Here is a 16,133-nt window from a genome sequence, read left to right on the forward strand (position 1 = left end):
ACCGACACACCCAACACACCCCTACCCACACCCCTACCCACACCCCCAACACACCCCTACCCACACCCCCAACAAACCTCTACCCACACCCAACACACCCCTACCCACACCCCCAACACACCCCTACCCACACCCCCAACACACCCCTACCCACACCCCCAACACACCCCTACCCAGACCCCCAGCACACCTCTACCCACACACCCAACACACCCCTACCCACACCCCCAACACACCCCTACCCACACACCCAACACACCCCTACCCACACCCCCAACACACCCCTACCCACACCCCTACCCACACCCCCAACACACCCCTACCCACACACCCAAAACACCCCTACCCACACACCCAACACACCCCTACCCACACCCCTACCCACACACCCAACACACCCCTACCCACACCCCCAACACACCTCTACCCACACCCCTACCCACACCCCTACCCACACCCCTACCCACACCCCCAACACACCCCTACCCACATCCCCAACACACCTCTACCCACACACCCAACACACCCCTACCCACACCCCTAACCACACACCCAACACACCCCTACCCACACCCCAACACACCCCTACCCACACCCCTACCCACAACCCCAACACACCCCTACCCACACCCCCAACACACCCCTACCCACACACCCAATCCCCTACTTACTTTGCATTCAGTCTCGCTCTGTCCCTGCGACACCTGTTCCTTGTCATTTCTGTGATCAGTAAACCGGCGCCGCATGGTCCTTTCCCCTGCAGCCCTTTTTTTTGGGACTGTGGGACAGCTGCGGGGGACACCCCTGCAACCTCCGCTCACAGCATAGTGAGCAGGGGTTGCGGGGAACACCCCTGCAGCCTCTGCAGCCCTAGACCGAATTGAAAAGACCTACCCAACCAAAAGTCGACCTTTTGGAAGGTCGAACATTTGGTAGTACCTTCGTTTTGGACTTTTGGTTGGGTAGGTCTTTTCAACTCTGTCTTTTTGGCCGAAACCTACACTTGCGCCCTAAAAGTCAACATTCGTTAAACACTGCATGGGGATTATTTGCAATGCAATGTGATTGATTGTCTCTCTTGCACTCAGGAGTCTCTGTGTCATTCGTCGATGCAAGCTGCAATGCCTATTATCTCTGTACTCTGGTGTGTTCTGGCATTTGGTGCTCCTAGGTAGCCTGGACGGGTTCATTTAAAGACATTTGGAGAGAGCTTTGAACACGTTCATGTGTTTGTTGGCGAACAAATTGTTCCACCGACATATATTTACCACTCAAAACTAGGATCACATTCCTAAATAAGTTAACCATTTGAGTGGGCAGATTGGGTTTCAAGCTGTGCCAACCTCACTCTTCATCTGCTCTTCACACCCTGAAGCATGGTGCCGCGGTACCGTTTGCAAATATAGAGATCGTGTTTATTCCCAGGCCCCGTGCAATTATCCCCTTCATTTTTGCTGTTTTCTTTTAATGATTTCATTTCTCCATTTCCATATTGTTGAGAAGGACCTGTGGTTCAATCAGAAACACTCACAAAAGCAATCAACAGTCAGCCGGGCAGTCCTGAGCCCAGTGTCCGAAACTGTAGGCTTTGTGGGATGCGGTAACTGACCAGTGGTTGATGGAGGAGTGGGACAGGACAGAACACATAATGTAAGGCTATCTACAACGAGGTTAGACTATGTATTGCTTGTGTATAGCAGGGCATTCAGCGAGGGGAACGGAATGGTAGACTCCATCTTGGTTAAGGCGTTGCAGCTGCAGAGAGGAAATGAATGAGTGGATAGTAGTAGAGTTTATAAAATGAGGGCAATGGGTTTCAAATATGGTGCCACAAGATGAACAGGGTACAGAGAGTTTAGGGAGTGAAGAATAGCAAAGAGTGTGCAGGAGAGCAGCAAGGGGCAGCGGAGGTGCTATTGAGGTATGCTATTGGTATTGTTGTATTTTCGTTATTAGTGATGTTGTGTTAGCTTTAATGATGAAAAAGAAACCTGAAAAAAGTGAGAGGAAGTTATCTGACTATTGTGCACCTGTGGCCTGCTTTGGACAGTCTTGGCCATCACTGTGATCGATGCTATTGACCGCGTATAGATAAAAAGCAAAAGGTATGTCACTGTACAATCTGAACCCTTGGAGGTAATGTAAATATTATAAAGAATCAAAACATGCAGAGACAATAAACGGTTACATCATATATATGTATTTACAGAAAATTAAATATCCCTGAAGCAGAGACCTCAAGCAAAATGTAGTAAGGAGGTTATTCGTCAAGAGTAGTAGTTATTAGTTGGTGGCAAGGCTAGAAGCATCAGTGCTCTGCAGAGGAAATCATGTTGCGGAAATTGATTGAGGGTATAGAGATTAGGATGGTTTTGTGATTAATGAATTGATGATGTATTTTATATGTATTTTCCATATATTGTTGTACTAATGAAATGTGCATTCATTAAAGTTTGTAATCTTTTGAATGGATTGTGCATTAGTGCATATGGCATGATGTGTTCATGCTGCTGGACTCGATGCATGTTACTGTTTAAATAATACCTAAGACTATTGTTTGGTTATAAGGTTTCTTCCTCTGTTTTGTGATTATGATTTATATGAGTTGATTCATCTGCCATATTAAACTATATAATGAGAATGGTCCAAAATGATCAAATCATGCCCAGGCAGGCATGTCCTGCTTTCGAGGCTATAGTTGCCGGTCTTGGAGTGTATCTTTGGGGCAATCAGTAGTCCTTACAGATTATTGACCAGCTTCTGACATGAAGCCATGTGAGATCTCGGTGAGTAAGGGGCTCCGCAGGCGATTGCCTCGAAATGAGAGCTTAAAACATAAAACTGCTCCAGAGGTGATGACTTAAACCAATCCGGGCTGGCTAGACTGTTAAGTGCAAGCCTTAAATTCCCCAAACCAGACCTGGCCCCATTGAACCCTGGGCAATATAGCAATAATGGGGCCGCCTTTTGAAGCCACAAAGTGCAAAGAGAACCCCGGTTTTTAGAATGGTTTTGTGGTCACTGAGTGGCAGGAGTGGTCATTGGTGGCCCGTGGCTAGACTGTTAAGTACTAGCCTTAAATTCCCCAAACCAGACCTGGCCCCATTGAACCCTGGGCAATACAGCAATAATGGGGCCGCCTTTTGAAGCCACAAAGTGCAAAGAGAACCCCGGTTTTTAGAATGGTTTTGTGGTCACTGAGTGGCAGGAGTGGTCATTGGTGGCCCGTGGTGGACCCAGAGGACCGGGATCGAGACCACGCTCACGAATGCTGTCAGCTTTGCAGTGGTGCGGTTTAAACCGGCAATAAAGGTAAGCAGCATGAACGGGACGGCTTTGTATCCACTCTGACACCACACAGCTGCTACGTTCATCTCTCTCTGCCAGAAGTCTGGAGAAATGGTGGAAATTGCTAGACTGTTTAAGTGCCAAGGACGCGCATGCTCAACGTTTTTGCATAGACTTGCACAATAGCCAGGCAGTTCATTGGCTCCCAAGCAACAGGGTTTTACGGAGAGAGGCACGTAACCTTGTCTGCACAGACGGCTCCAGACAGTGGTGCAAGGCGAATGCTTAGTGCTTTACCGACTCGACTCGGCACGAACTGACTGTACGTGAACTGAGTTGGGGCAATGCGTTTCTTCATTTTAATTCCATTAATTAAATGCTCGAAGGTACTTTAAGACTGCAAGAGCTACGAATGCTCTGTGACAGATAATTATTAAGAAGTTGTAAACCAGTCGTTCGGGTTACTGCTGTAAAGGACTTTTCTCTTTTTTTTTTTTTGTCCGGGTGCACACCATAAGAGGAGAACTAGCAAGTGAGCGGTTAGTGACGAAGCAGCTTGGCAGTATGCTTGAACAATTGTGTTTCCAAAAGATTAACAAAGGACTCTATCCCTGACCCCCCCCCCCACCCCACACCCCACCTTTTGTAAAGGGTTGTATTGCCAGCTCATGTGCGCTCAGTTGCGCGCACTCACCAGCAAGTGAGGAAGCGGTTCGGCAGTTCAGCGCGCTTGCTGCTCCTCGGAGCTTGCTGGTCAGGTACGTTTTATTTTAGCCTCTGTATTGTCAGTTTGCCGTCTTCCTGTGCTTCGCTGAAACCATAGCGAAAGCATTGAGTAATCTATTGGAAGTACATACGGAAATGGTGATTCCTCCATGATGATCAACAAAGCAAAAGCCAAATAAATCAATCTATAATTTGCAAGCAAATAAAAACGTGAACAATCGTAATAGTCATACCGAAGTGATTGATGTTTTCACTGTTAGTTAGCACCGTGAGCAACAATCGGGAGGCGAATGATTGAGAGTCTGCCGGCTGTAAAGGGTGAAGGAAAGATTACTTCATACTTCCCATCTGACAAAAAAAACCACAGAAATAATTCCCTTAGTCCAGAAGACAAGCAAGGAGGGAACTATCAGGAGGTTAGATTGTGGACATTTACTCGCTGCTTAACCTTTGTTACTCCTTACAGACGGTGGTAAGGGTGATACCTCCTCCACTAATTGATCTGGTTATCGCTGACAATGAGGCCGAACCTATTAAGCAGCAAGCTAAAAGGAATGCCTCGTTACCGAACATCAGGCTGAGCACACGCCCGTTATTATATTTTATTTATTTATTTGTGTTGGTTACACAGTTGGACGCCGACAGTGATGGCCGCTTGAACGCGTAGCTGCGCCATACTTCTAACATCCTGCTGCAAATCCTGCGGATCCAGGAACCGAATATATATAAAAAACTGTGGGCGAGATTGCAGTGACCGGGAGGCTCCCGGGGACACCTCTGTGGCCCGAAAATACCTGCAGTGTAGAGACCGTCGTCTTCCCAGCAAGAATCAAGGGCCTGTAAACTTCCCCTCCCCCTCCACCACCCACGACTCACCTCTACCTCCCCGGCCTGGGTGGTGCGAACGCAGCTGGCTCCTTAGAGACCGCTCAGCTGGCAGTGGGGAGGACAAGGATGCGCCTCTCGGACTGCTCTGCGACAGCCAAAAGAAGCCCCAGGGACGAGGATACTGCAGAAACCAGGTGGCCCGCTCCGCCTACGTGACATCCGAAGTCCAAATACTCGCAACAGGCTCCCCTCCCCGGCGGCCACCGTGTGCGCTGTAAGCAAGCGGTTGAGCCGTCATGGTTGAGGGAGACCCCCCTACATTGTCTCCGACGCAGTGAGTACATTTTAAAGAAGTCCCTATACCTAAACAGAAAGTGGCCTGACTGTGGACAATACGTTTACATGTGCACTGGCATGATAGTACTTCCAAAGGCTTGGTACCTGTAACCTTCAACCTCAGCCTCGTGCTGCCCCCACCGCCCCCAGTGGGATAGGAGAGGACTTAAGACAGAACCCTTCTGGAGGGGCATTCTATAGTGAGGTGTAATTCGAAAAAACACACTCACCAGCGTCAGGTAAAGCACGATAGACACTACCAACTGCGACTGGGCATATTGCTACCCACAACTCGACAACAGGGTCAGAGAGGCAGGTGCTCCGGATACTCTTGGGACTATGAGACACTAAACAAGCTCAGTACCTCCTCCACTCCCGCTGCTATAAAATTACTTACACCGAGATATGATCAGAGGAAATAAGGGGAACAAAAAAGGGCCCATGGATGCCTTTATGAACACTCAAATGGAGCATAGGGGAGATGCCCCCCACCGCTATGCCCCCCTTTAGCTCAGCACTCCACCAATGCGGTACCAGACTCCTACATGATGGCGCTTCAGGCTGGCCTTGCCGCAGTGAACTCCAGACTTGACGTCATTGGCAGCACCATATCCTCAATCCAAATAGATCTCCAACAGGTGAATGCACATTTGGGAGAGGCAGAGAACAGGATCAGTACAGTTAAAGATGTAACTGCCACCCAGGAAAAAGATATAGCAGACATTAAGAAACACCTGAAACTAGTGCATATGGAGTGCAACGATTTAGAGTCACGATCGCGCCGTAATAACGTGAGAGTGGTCGGATTGGCAGAGAAATCAATTAACGCACCCATGGAAGTCAACTTGGAAGAAGTGATCCGCACTATACTCCCGGAAGCGCAATGTTCAAATCAGTTCCTTGTCGAGAGAGCCCACCGGGCCCTAGTGCCGACTCCAAAACCAGGGGCGCCTCTGTGCACAGCATTGCCTGCCTCCTAAACTACCGCGATAGGGACTTGATCATCAAGCTGTCCAGACAGAAGGGGACCCTGATGTACAACTCTGCCAGAATATGTCAGTCTCCGTACCAACCTCCCTCCCTTCCTCCTCACCTGGGTCTTCTACAAAGCTTTCTTCTTCTTCTGTTTCCCTCTTCTTCCTTCTGGGATTCCTTGATTTGATGTCTTTCTTCCTCGGGATACCACACTGTCGGTAGGGAAATCCCCAACCACGTGGCCTCCCCCGGAGCCAGCCGTGAAAGCAGGGAAAAGCCTCCTCCTGAAAAACCCTGCAATCCACAAGGTGATGTTGTTGTAGAAGAATATGGGAAAGATGAGAAAAAGCCAATCGTGTTGTATAGCAGTAGTACTCAGAATTTTGGGGTTCCATAACAAGAAGGCTTCAGATGGAAAGTAGCTCCGTATTGCGGGTGGATATGGCGCCAAGAAGGAAATATGCGATGACAGAATGGTCTGGATAAACAGCGAGCTGTCTTCGAAGAGGATCGCATAACGAATGTCAAGCAGGAAATCAGAAGGAAGAGTGCCAGGAGAGCCCCAGCAAAGTAAGCAAGAAAAAAGGAAGCAACAGGGGTAAACTTGCCAGAAAGCAAAAGCGGACAGGAAAGGCTAGAGGAAAGAAAGGAGCGGCGAGACCGTGAAAGTCATGGAGGAAATGAAGCACAGAAAGGGAAGTAGCTGAGGTTTCCTAAATAGAACGGAAACCCAAGCAAAAGCGTAAAGGGCTCTGAAAAGGTTAACAAAGAGGAGAGCAAACACTAGCGAACAGGAGAGAGAGAGCGTCATGCACGGAAGGATCTGAGGTACAACGCACCGGCAAGCAGATTGTGTTGCTGTAAATGCCTGGCGGTGGCCATCTTGGAATGAACAACTAGACCATGCATGTAACAACGGTCTAAACGTAATGGAACATCCTAAAGGCAACCCCACCGATCCCAAATCTTCCAGGAGGGCATGACCGAATATATATACCCCATTTTTCAAACGCAGTGTAGTCGGCCTGCCGCACCTTCGACCAGGTCAAGAGAGCGTTGAGTGCCAGATCAATTCTGTACACAATGTTATTCCCTGCTAAACTTCGAGTGCAAAATGCTGGGAAGGCATATTTTTTTGAGTCACTGGAGGAAGCTATGGGCTATATTGAGCGTAACATCCCACAAACCCAGAGGGACAAAAATCTGTCGCCCGAGCTGAACACATGAAGGTGGAAGGAATCGACAGCTATGGGATCACTTAAGTAAACCTGGATCCAAGTTACAATGGCGCGGTGGCCGTCACTGCAGTCTGGTCGGAAGGAAGAACGGGATCGACCATGCAGTGCCGCCCACCTTTCCAAATGTTGAACAGTTGGGGGGTGGGGATTTACACTGTCCAGTTGGAGGGATAGTGACGGATGGTGAGGGTGGGGGGGGGCGGGGAAGGGTTCAGGCCTGTTGCCTAGGTTCCAAGGGGAATGCACCATGCAATAATCCGTGGACTGACTGTAAAGAAGTCAATAGGAAATCGATGTTACATTGTAGGCTAGATGAGATCTGACAGGAACTGCACACAGAACACAGAGGCATACGGCCCAACACGCAAACTGGACCGGAACTCTGATGGCATTACCAGTGAGCCAGAGGGTACAGGGGGTTAAACTCCTTACATACGTCAGAGGCCTGGTAAACCCGATGAAGGCGAGGAAAATTATAACATATGCGAACCGTCACAAGATCGATATCCTCCTCCAACAGGAGACGCATGGTACTAAGAAAATAACAGATACGTTTTCACACAACTGGGGCCCCATGAAAGTCACCACAAACTATTCTACACGTGCGAGGGGAGTCCTCACTGTAGTGCACAAACGGACTAACTTTCAGATGTACAAATTCGCTGTGAATGGTGAAGGTCGATATTTAATCTTATGGGGCCAACTACACAAGGAGATTGTCATTGTCAACACCTACGGCCCTAATCTAGACTCTCCTGAGTTCTACCTATGAATTATGGAATTGCACTCACCACTGGGCTCAAGTGCAGTGATCTGGGGTGGTGATCTCAACTTAATATTGAACATTGACACAGACCGGTCACAGGCAGCAATCCAAAGCGGCAACGACAGTGCTCCAGATAATGGCCACGTTGCCTCTCATGGATACATGGAGAGAAATGCATCCTCGGGACAGGGAATACAGGTTCCATTCTGAGGTCCACGGGTCTAGCTCCCGAATTGACTACTGGCTATGCACCCCTGAGCTGATTGCGGAAGCAAGACAATGTGCAATACTCCCACGGACGCTGTCGGACCATTCCCCGGTACTCCTGGAATTGGTATCCAGAAACACGGAAGATACTACCTCAAACTGGCGAATGCCCCCTGACCTATTGAAGGATGAATCCAATGTAGAACCTCTCTCGATCGAGATTGAAGACTTTTTTTCAACTGAATAATAATTCGGTTCACACCAGTAAATCTGTCTGGGAGACTTTCAAAGTGTGGCTAAGGGGCCTACTGATGACGCAGTCCTGTGGAGCGCTGACGGAAATCAGAAAGGAACTGGATCGGGTGGAACAGGAACTACGAAACTTAGAGAACCATTACTCCGTGTCCAATGGAGGTGACGAATTGCAAGAAATACAGGAACGACTGGAGTGCTTCGAACTCTGGCGGAACGAGAACTGTACTATGTAATGCAGCCGACGAAGGCTAGAAAATACAGAGAAGGAAATAAGGCAAGCAGGACAATGGCGAACCTTATCAAATCAGAACTAGGGATGAAACAGATAACGAGCATAGTTGACTCAACCGGGGCGGCACAAACTGCACCCAGGGCAATTAATAATGTGTTCCAACAATTATATACTAACCTATACGCCAATGTGGAAGAGCTCCGGCAATAAATGGACTAATTTCCACTGCCCGAGCTAAGTGAATCGGACAGGGCACCACTAGAGATACCTGGACGTTGGATGAGATAGAACTAGCCATCTCAGATCTACAAACAGACAAGACCCCGGGATCTGCTGGAGGTTTGGGAGGCGGCACCTGAGAGGGGAGAACTACCAGAAACTATGCGGGAGGCGATAATAACAGTCCTACTCAAGCCCTACAAACCTCCTCAAGACCCCACCTCCTAGCGCCCCCTATCATTAATAAATAATCATTAATAAATACGGATGCAAAAATACATGCCAAGGCCATTGCAAACCGCATTCTCCCACACATGAACAAATTAGTTCACACAGACCAATCAGGCTTTATTCCTACCCACTCGACGGCTCTGAATCTTTGACATTCTTTTGCTATCTCCTCAAAGCTGGATCCGAATGTCAAAGCAGCAGCGATCACTTTAGACACCTAAAAAGCGTTTGACTCTGTGTCTTGGAACTACATGTTTCTAATTCTGGGTAAAATGGGATTTGGGTAAAATGGGATTTGGGCCAGTGTTCATGAGTTATATCCGATTGTTATACAAGAACCCAGCAGCGGTGATAAGAACAAGAACAAATAAAATGCTGTCACCTACCTTCAAACTGGGCAGGGGCGCCCGTCAAGAATGTCCCCTGTCCCCCTAATATTTGCGCTCACAATAGAGGGGATGGTGGCCAAAATAAGACACAAACACACGTGGAGGGGTTTTCGCATCAGAGGGTCTCCCCAACTCCTTTCCTTGTATGCTGACGACACGATGATTTCTGTCAGGGACCCAGAGATCCACCTGCCCCCAATAATTCAAGAGATAAACAAATTCTCAATGTACTCCGGATATAGAGTTAACCAAACCAAGTCGGAAGTCATCCCACTGACACCGACTACCACACAAACACAAGCTACGTCCGGTTTCAGGTGGTCACCCACCTCAGCCCGGTATTTGGAAATAGTAATGGCCATTGACATGAACACTCTATATGAAAACAATTATGCCCCATATTTACTACTCTTAGAACGTAAACTCGAAATCTGGGACAAACTCCCGATATCCCTATACAGACGTGTAGCCTTGCTCAAAATGGTGATAGTACTGAAATTACTGTATATGTTTTGCGGCATCCCCATATGGCCAGGTAGAGACTTCTTCCAGAAATTGCAGAAATTGGCCTCCAACTTTATCTGGAGCGGGAAGATGGTGAGATGTCAGTGGCTCAAGATGTGCGAGAGGTACGATACAGGGGGGATAGCGGCCCCCGACTTCATGCTATATTTCAAGGCAGAACAGGTACATTTTGCAAAATACTGGTCGGACACTGCGGAGAAACATGCACATGTACGCGCTGAGAAGTTTGCCGTAGCTCCTGTTAACATACAAGCAATGCCATACGCCAAAGCTAAGAATGATACTAAAGAGATTGACCCAGTCAACTCGACGATACGTCCCTAGTCTAGGATATTTAACAGGGTGGGATGCAGTACCCCCTACTGGCCATACACCTCCCTGTGCCGTACACCTCCCTGTGGCATTACCCCGACCTGGAACTTACATTTGACACGGCACTACAACGTAGGTTGGACCCTAATAAAGAGATGCTGCTGGGTGACCTTTAACCTTGAGGGCAAATTTGCATTGTTGGAGGTAGTACAGAACAAATATATTATCACCTAAAAGCGGCCTATAAATGCAAATGGCCTACATTCCCAGAGACCCCCTTGTGCATCCGTTTTTCTAACTATGGTCATGACCCAGGAGGGTTTTACGGGAACCGTCTCTAGCTTATACAAAGCTGTTCAAACACATACCCCGCCAAAAACTACCATGAGGCAAAAATGGGAACGCGATCTTGAAATTTCCATTGTAGACTCCCAATGGGCCGGGTACTGCCAATACACCAAACCCATCTCAATTAATGCCAATTTCAGACTAATTCAATTCCAAATACTAAATCATCTGCATATTACCCCGAATAAAATCTCTAAATTCGGCCAGACCAAACAAACAACCTGTCCCAAATGCCACACACAATCAGCGGATTCTATACATATGAATTGGAACTGCCCCCCTGTTGCGTGTTTTTGGGAAGATGTAGCCAGATTGATCAGTGATATGCTTGGGGTGAATATACCGGCCACGCCACCGAAATACTTACTAGGTGACATAGGTAAGGCCTCAACAAAAACCCACAGATTCTTTGCCATAGCCGGGGCAGTAACCAAGAGGAACATACTTAAGGCCTGGAAGTCTGGAACGGCTCCTACCCAGCAGGCCTGGCAACGAGACCTCGTATATGTGCAGGAGTGTGAAGAAAGTTTTGTTAAAAGTGTTTCAGCAGTATGTAGACCAAAAGACGTTTGGGCCCCGCTATGCACCTACCTTAGAGACTCCCAAGAATCAGATACTACGGACTCACCATGATGGCTTGATCTTGATACCTCTGTTTAATTATCTCTGATATGTATACTTGTACCCCTGCTATGAGATCAAGTACCCATATGCCAACTGTCATATACACGTGTTACACCTGTCAGCTATAAATAAAGTTAAAAAAGAAATTCTATTGTTGAAAAACAGGTTTCATATCGTAGTTCATACAGATAGATACATCAGTTTGTCAACTCTACCAAATTTTAAGACTTTACAAAATATGCACTTAAATAACCTCAAATCAGAACCAAATACACAACAGGGATATTAGCAGGAAGAACAAGAATTTGATTTGTTTGTACATACATATGCCTTTTCATTACAGCAGTTAAATATTCCACCATACAGGATTTAACAGAATATGTGGCAGGAGTGAAATCAAATCAAATGGCCAAACAAATAAAATCAACCAATCATAGCTGAATTTACCTAATAGAAATATTAGCAGCATTTCCCAAATTAATCACAACACATAAAATGTAAATAATCGGAAGAAAAAAATGTTGCTTGAAAGAATTAAAAAATATCATCACCCTCGATTAGGCCAGCATCCTGTTCTCTTACCCTTGTAATGTCAACCAAAAACCTTACCACAACAATCTGTAGATGTACCCTTCGGCCATGCATCATTTCCAGCCATAGTGCATTTAGATTAACATAGTCAGTGTTTTGGACAAATTTATTGAAACATCTAATGCGGTCAGATCTCAAAACAGCACAATCAATCAGATGTCTTAACGCACCGAATCAGCCAAGTTACAAATTCTGCACAGAGACAATTTAACGTTCTTACAATCCCTAAAGTCCTTAGTTTCACCTATATCTAACACATTGAACCTGAAGCGCATGAATTCCTACCTCCAGTGTTTATCCGGGAATTTAGCCAAATAAGGCTCTGCATCACTCAAATCTTTACAATGGGATACGAGCTGTCAGTATAATTTAAATGTAAGCACCTTTTCTATGGTGTTATTCAAATCTATAAATTGAAGTTGTGTTTTACCTACAAAGGATTGAATATGAGAGTGTCGTGCGATACCCCCATTTTGTCCAGGATTTCATTGCATTCAGTTTCCAATATGCTCCAATAAGTAGAATCAGGCACACCAGAGCGCAGGACATTTCCCATGATATAATGCAGGGTCGATTTCTTACAGGTGAGTAGCTTTCTATCGAGAGAAAGCCGACGCCACTCCGCCACGTTCGCCAAAGAAAGCAAACCAAGTTCATAGCACACCGCTGCAAGTGGAACTGACTCAGGGAGACATCTTACAACTGATTTCAAAATTCGGGATTCTAATTTGTAAAGTTCCTCTCTACACCAAAGGGGAGCAAGTTCTAAACCATAGCTGAACTGAGGTTACACCATACATTTATAAAAGCGCAGACATGGCATAAGCAAAAATGTGCTGAATCTTAGGTCGATTTTCCTCAATTGAGCAATGTGAGGATCCAGTTTCCCTTCCAAGTACTCTCGATACTTAACTTTTTTTATCCCCATAAAAAGGGGTAGCCTAAGTATTACTAGTCTTACTGCAAGCTTCTCATGATTTAAGAACCAAGTGACCTTTATGGGGCACCTTCTCTCTGACAGATGCAAATGTACTTTTTTTGTGTTAATGTTTAGGGAATTTGCCAGGGTAAACTCGCTGATAGCACACAAGAGACGCTGCAGACCTGTGGGAGTATGATAATAGAACATAAAATCATCTGTGTAGGCCGTCCAGCACATCTTGGCTCCCTCCACAACAGGCGGTGCAAATGCAGCTTTTTCCAATTTTAAACCTGCATCTGCCACATACAGGTTCAAAATAGTGTGGGGGCAAATATACACCCTTGTCATAACCCATTCAGAACACAAATTAATTTGGACAAAGCGCAACTGCTATTAAGGTGAATTCTTATCCTGGAGCCCTCATGTAGACGGTAAAGGATTGAGAGAAAGTGGACTGGCAGCCACGCCATCATCAATTATTACCAGAGTATAGTGCGGTCCACAAGCTCAAAGGCCAGAAAAAGGTCCATTGATGCCACATAAAATGGCAAACTCCCAGACCTCCAAGCCCTCTCTTGTAAGATCTTAGTGAGCAGACCTCCAGCATCTGTACCCACATTCTGCCTAAAACCAAACTGGAAGATTGATAGAAAAGTGTTTTGATCTTCCCATTCCTGGATGTGCCCCAGGACCAGACCAGCAAAGATCTTGGAGTCATCATCAAGGAGGGCGATAGGTCTGTAGTTAGGACAGTCCCTATCACCCTTCTTATAAATTGGATCAATACATGATATGTGCCGACTTTCTGGAATGCACCTAGTCACAACTAAATCTTTAAATAGTACAAAAAGAATTTTGTCCCAAAGTTCAGTATTGCCTTTCAATACTACATTTGCTAGTCGATTCGGACCAGAAGCATGAGAATTAGATGCTCGAGTAATCACATTTTTAATGTCATCCTGCCTGAATGTAATGTTCCAAGGGGAGAGTCTAATGACCATAGGAAGAGACCAATCCAGTTTTGACAGCATAAACCGCGCCAAAATGTCCAGCCCACAGCTCCTCTGAGATGGAAAGGGATTGAGCAATTGATTGTGACATTTCCCCTTTATTAATCAATGCCCAAAACTTCCTTGAGGAAGCATCCCTAACAACTGATAACATACTCTTGCCATCTGGCTGATACAGTGCCGTGCGAAAGTTCTTCTTACGGTTTTTCCATTTATTTTTAACACTTTTTATCATTTGTGCTTGCACAGACAACAAGCAAAACAAGGCGCGGATGTGTCTAATCTGCTTATTTCCACAGTTTTTCATTAATATTACCTCCTCACTGAAATTGTGTCTCTGACTAGGTAATTAAGTAATGACCAAACACATCATATGTATAAAAGGAAACCTTCTTACCAAGATCAAAGGTAATGAAATCATGCACAAAGACACAATTCACTTTCCTAACATTATCCTTGTGCCAAGTTATTCTTGTAAAAGCTTTGTTTATCTATAGGGTAAAAGGAAACAGATCTTGTTTTACAGATGGCTACCCCCACGAAAAGCCCACACTAATCATTTTATGATCGCTTCTCAATGTTTGCATACGAGAAAAGGACTTTACCACCTCAACTAAAGTATTTGACAGAAACATATACTCAATGATTGAACAGAATTCCATTGGACCAAGTATATGAGTCAAGGGAATCCGCTATTAGATCATTTGCACAAAACGGGCCCCAATTTTTAAAGATATTATGCCACAGGAGCCATTGTAATTTTTTCCTAGTCTTGCACTTATTTCCCCCTCTCAGACTATTCATAGATGGAGCATCACAAGCTGTTCCCGTCGAACTAGTAGCCCGACCTCCCTCTCTACTGATTTCTGCATTTAAATCACCTGCAATTATGATAAGAAGGACTGAACATAGTTCCTGGTACTCCATAATTACAGCATTGAAAAGTTTCAGGGCTTCATTTAAGTTATTATCCGGGGACCAATAGATATTGATAATCAAAACGTTAGAGTGGGACAATCCTAGTTTTTGCTCCAACAATACGGCTAAGGGCCAGTTTGACACTTTAAAGCTTTTAAGTATTTTCCCATCAATATCAGTCCTAACTGCCAATATCATTCCCCCAGATGCTCTTCCTTTTAGGCCTTTTACAGCTGGTTCATCAAAAACCATAACACCATCAAAATCAGCGGCTGAGGCTAGCCATGTTTCCTGAAAGCACAACAGCGAGTTTCTCCGGAGGAGAGTACATAATTCAGGAGAATTCCTAAGAAACCATGAGCCCCTTGAATTCCATGATAACAGTGAAAATTATGTGGACTGGCTAGGATTTCTCTTTAAGTACCTGTAATTTTGAAATAGGCTCTCGGAGGCTCAGGGATAACCACCTCAAATCGGGGGCGTTATCTGTACCCGGCCCCCAAGTATGTGCCTTCCACCGCGGGGGGACTTCACTGTTGATTCCTTTATTCCCCTCCAATAGGCCACCAGCCCATGGAACCAAAAAAACCAGGACTATAGTTCAGGGCGTCGTAACCAAATTTGTTAAAAGAATCTGCTTCAAGAAGTACTGCATCATAAACAACACAAGAGTGGAAAAAAATGCAAAAATAATCAAAGCAGTCGGGATGTACAAAATCCACCAGTTTTATGTCCCCAGATGAAATAAGGGATAAGCCGGGAATTTCATTAAAGAATGCAAGAATCCTCCAATGGTTCAAAGACTCAGGGCCCCCATATGGAAACATTAAGTAAAATATAACACTTGGGTCATCAAGATTATGTGATTGCCTCCATAGGACATGCTCAAACTCTTTGTTATGAATAAACATGGGTACCCTCCCTTCCTCCCCCCTCTGACCTTCTGCCCCAGGGAGACTAACCCCACCTTTTCCCACACCAGGCCCCACAACAGCATCCTGGGTTTCATTAGAACTCCTAGATGCAGGTGCATCTCCTCCAAGCAAAATAGTACCAGCACTCTCCCTGGCTAACGGTGCCGGGGAGTTTCTCGCCACCCCCCATCCCCAATTGCCTTTGAGAGTCAGTTTTGTCAATACCATCCGGCGGGCCCTACTTTGCTGGGCAGGGGCCCTAGAATAATTTTCGCCACA

The 16,133-nt window shown here is 46.0% G+C and overlaps 1 protein-coding gene across 2 annotated transcripts in view; it reads left to right on the forward strand.

Moving 5' to 3' along the window:
• The window catches only part of LOC138581359 (gonadotropin-releasing hormone II receptor-like), a 703,230-nt gene that overhangs the window by 160,080 nt on the left and 527,017 nt on the right, over window positions 1-16,133 (forward strand). The window contains exon 1 of one of the 2 annotated variants that reach the window (XM_069652644.1): window positions 4,935-5,176. The exons of the other annotated variant lie outside the window; for it this stretch is intronic. The gene's annotated coding sequence lies outside the window, so the exon portion shown is untranslated. Of the gene's footprint in view, window positions 1-4,934; window positions 5,177-16,133 lie in introns of those variants that run through there. 2 annotated transcript variants of the gene reach the window in all.

This window comes from Ambystoma mexicanum, chromosome 1p (assembly GCF_040938575.1).
Source record: "Ambystoma mexicanum isolate Mex_15411 chromosome 1p, UKY_AmexF1_1, whole genome shotgun sequence".
Lineage (NCBI taxonomy): Eukaryota > Metazoa > Chordata > Amphibia > Caudata > Ambystomatidae > Ambystoma > Ambystoma mexicanum.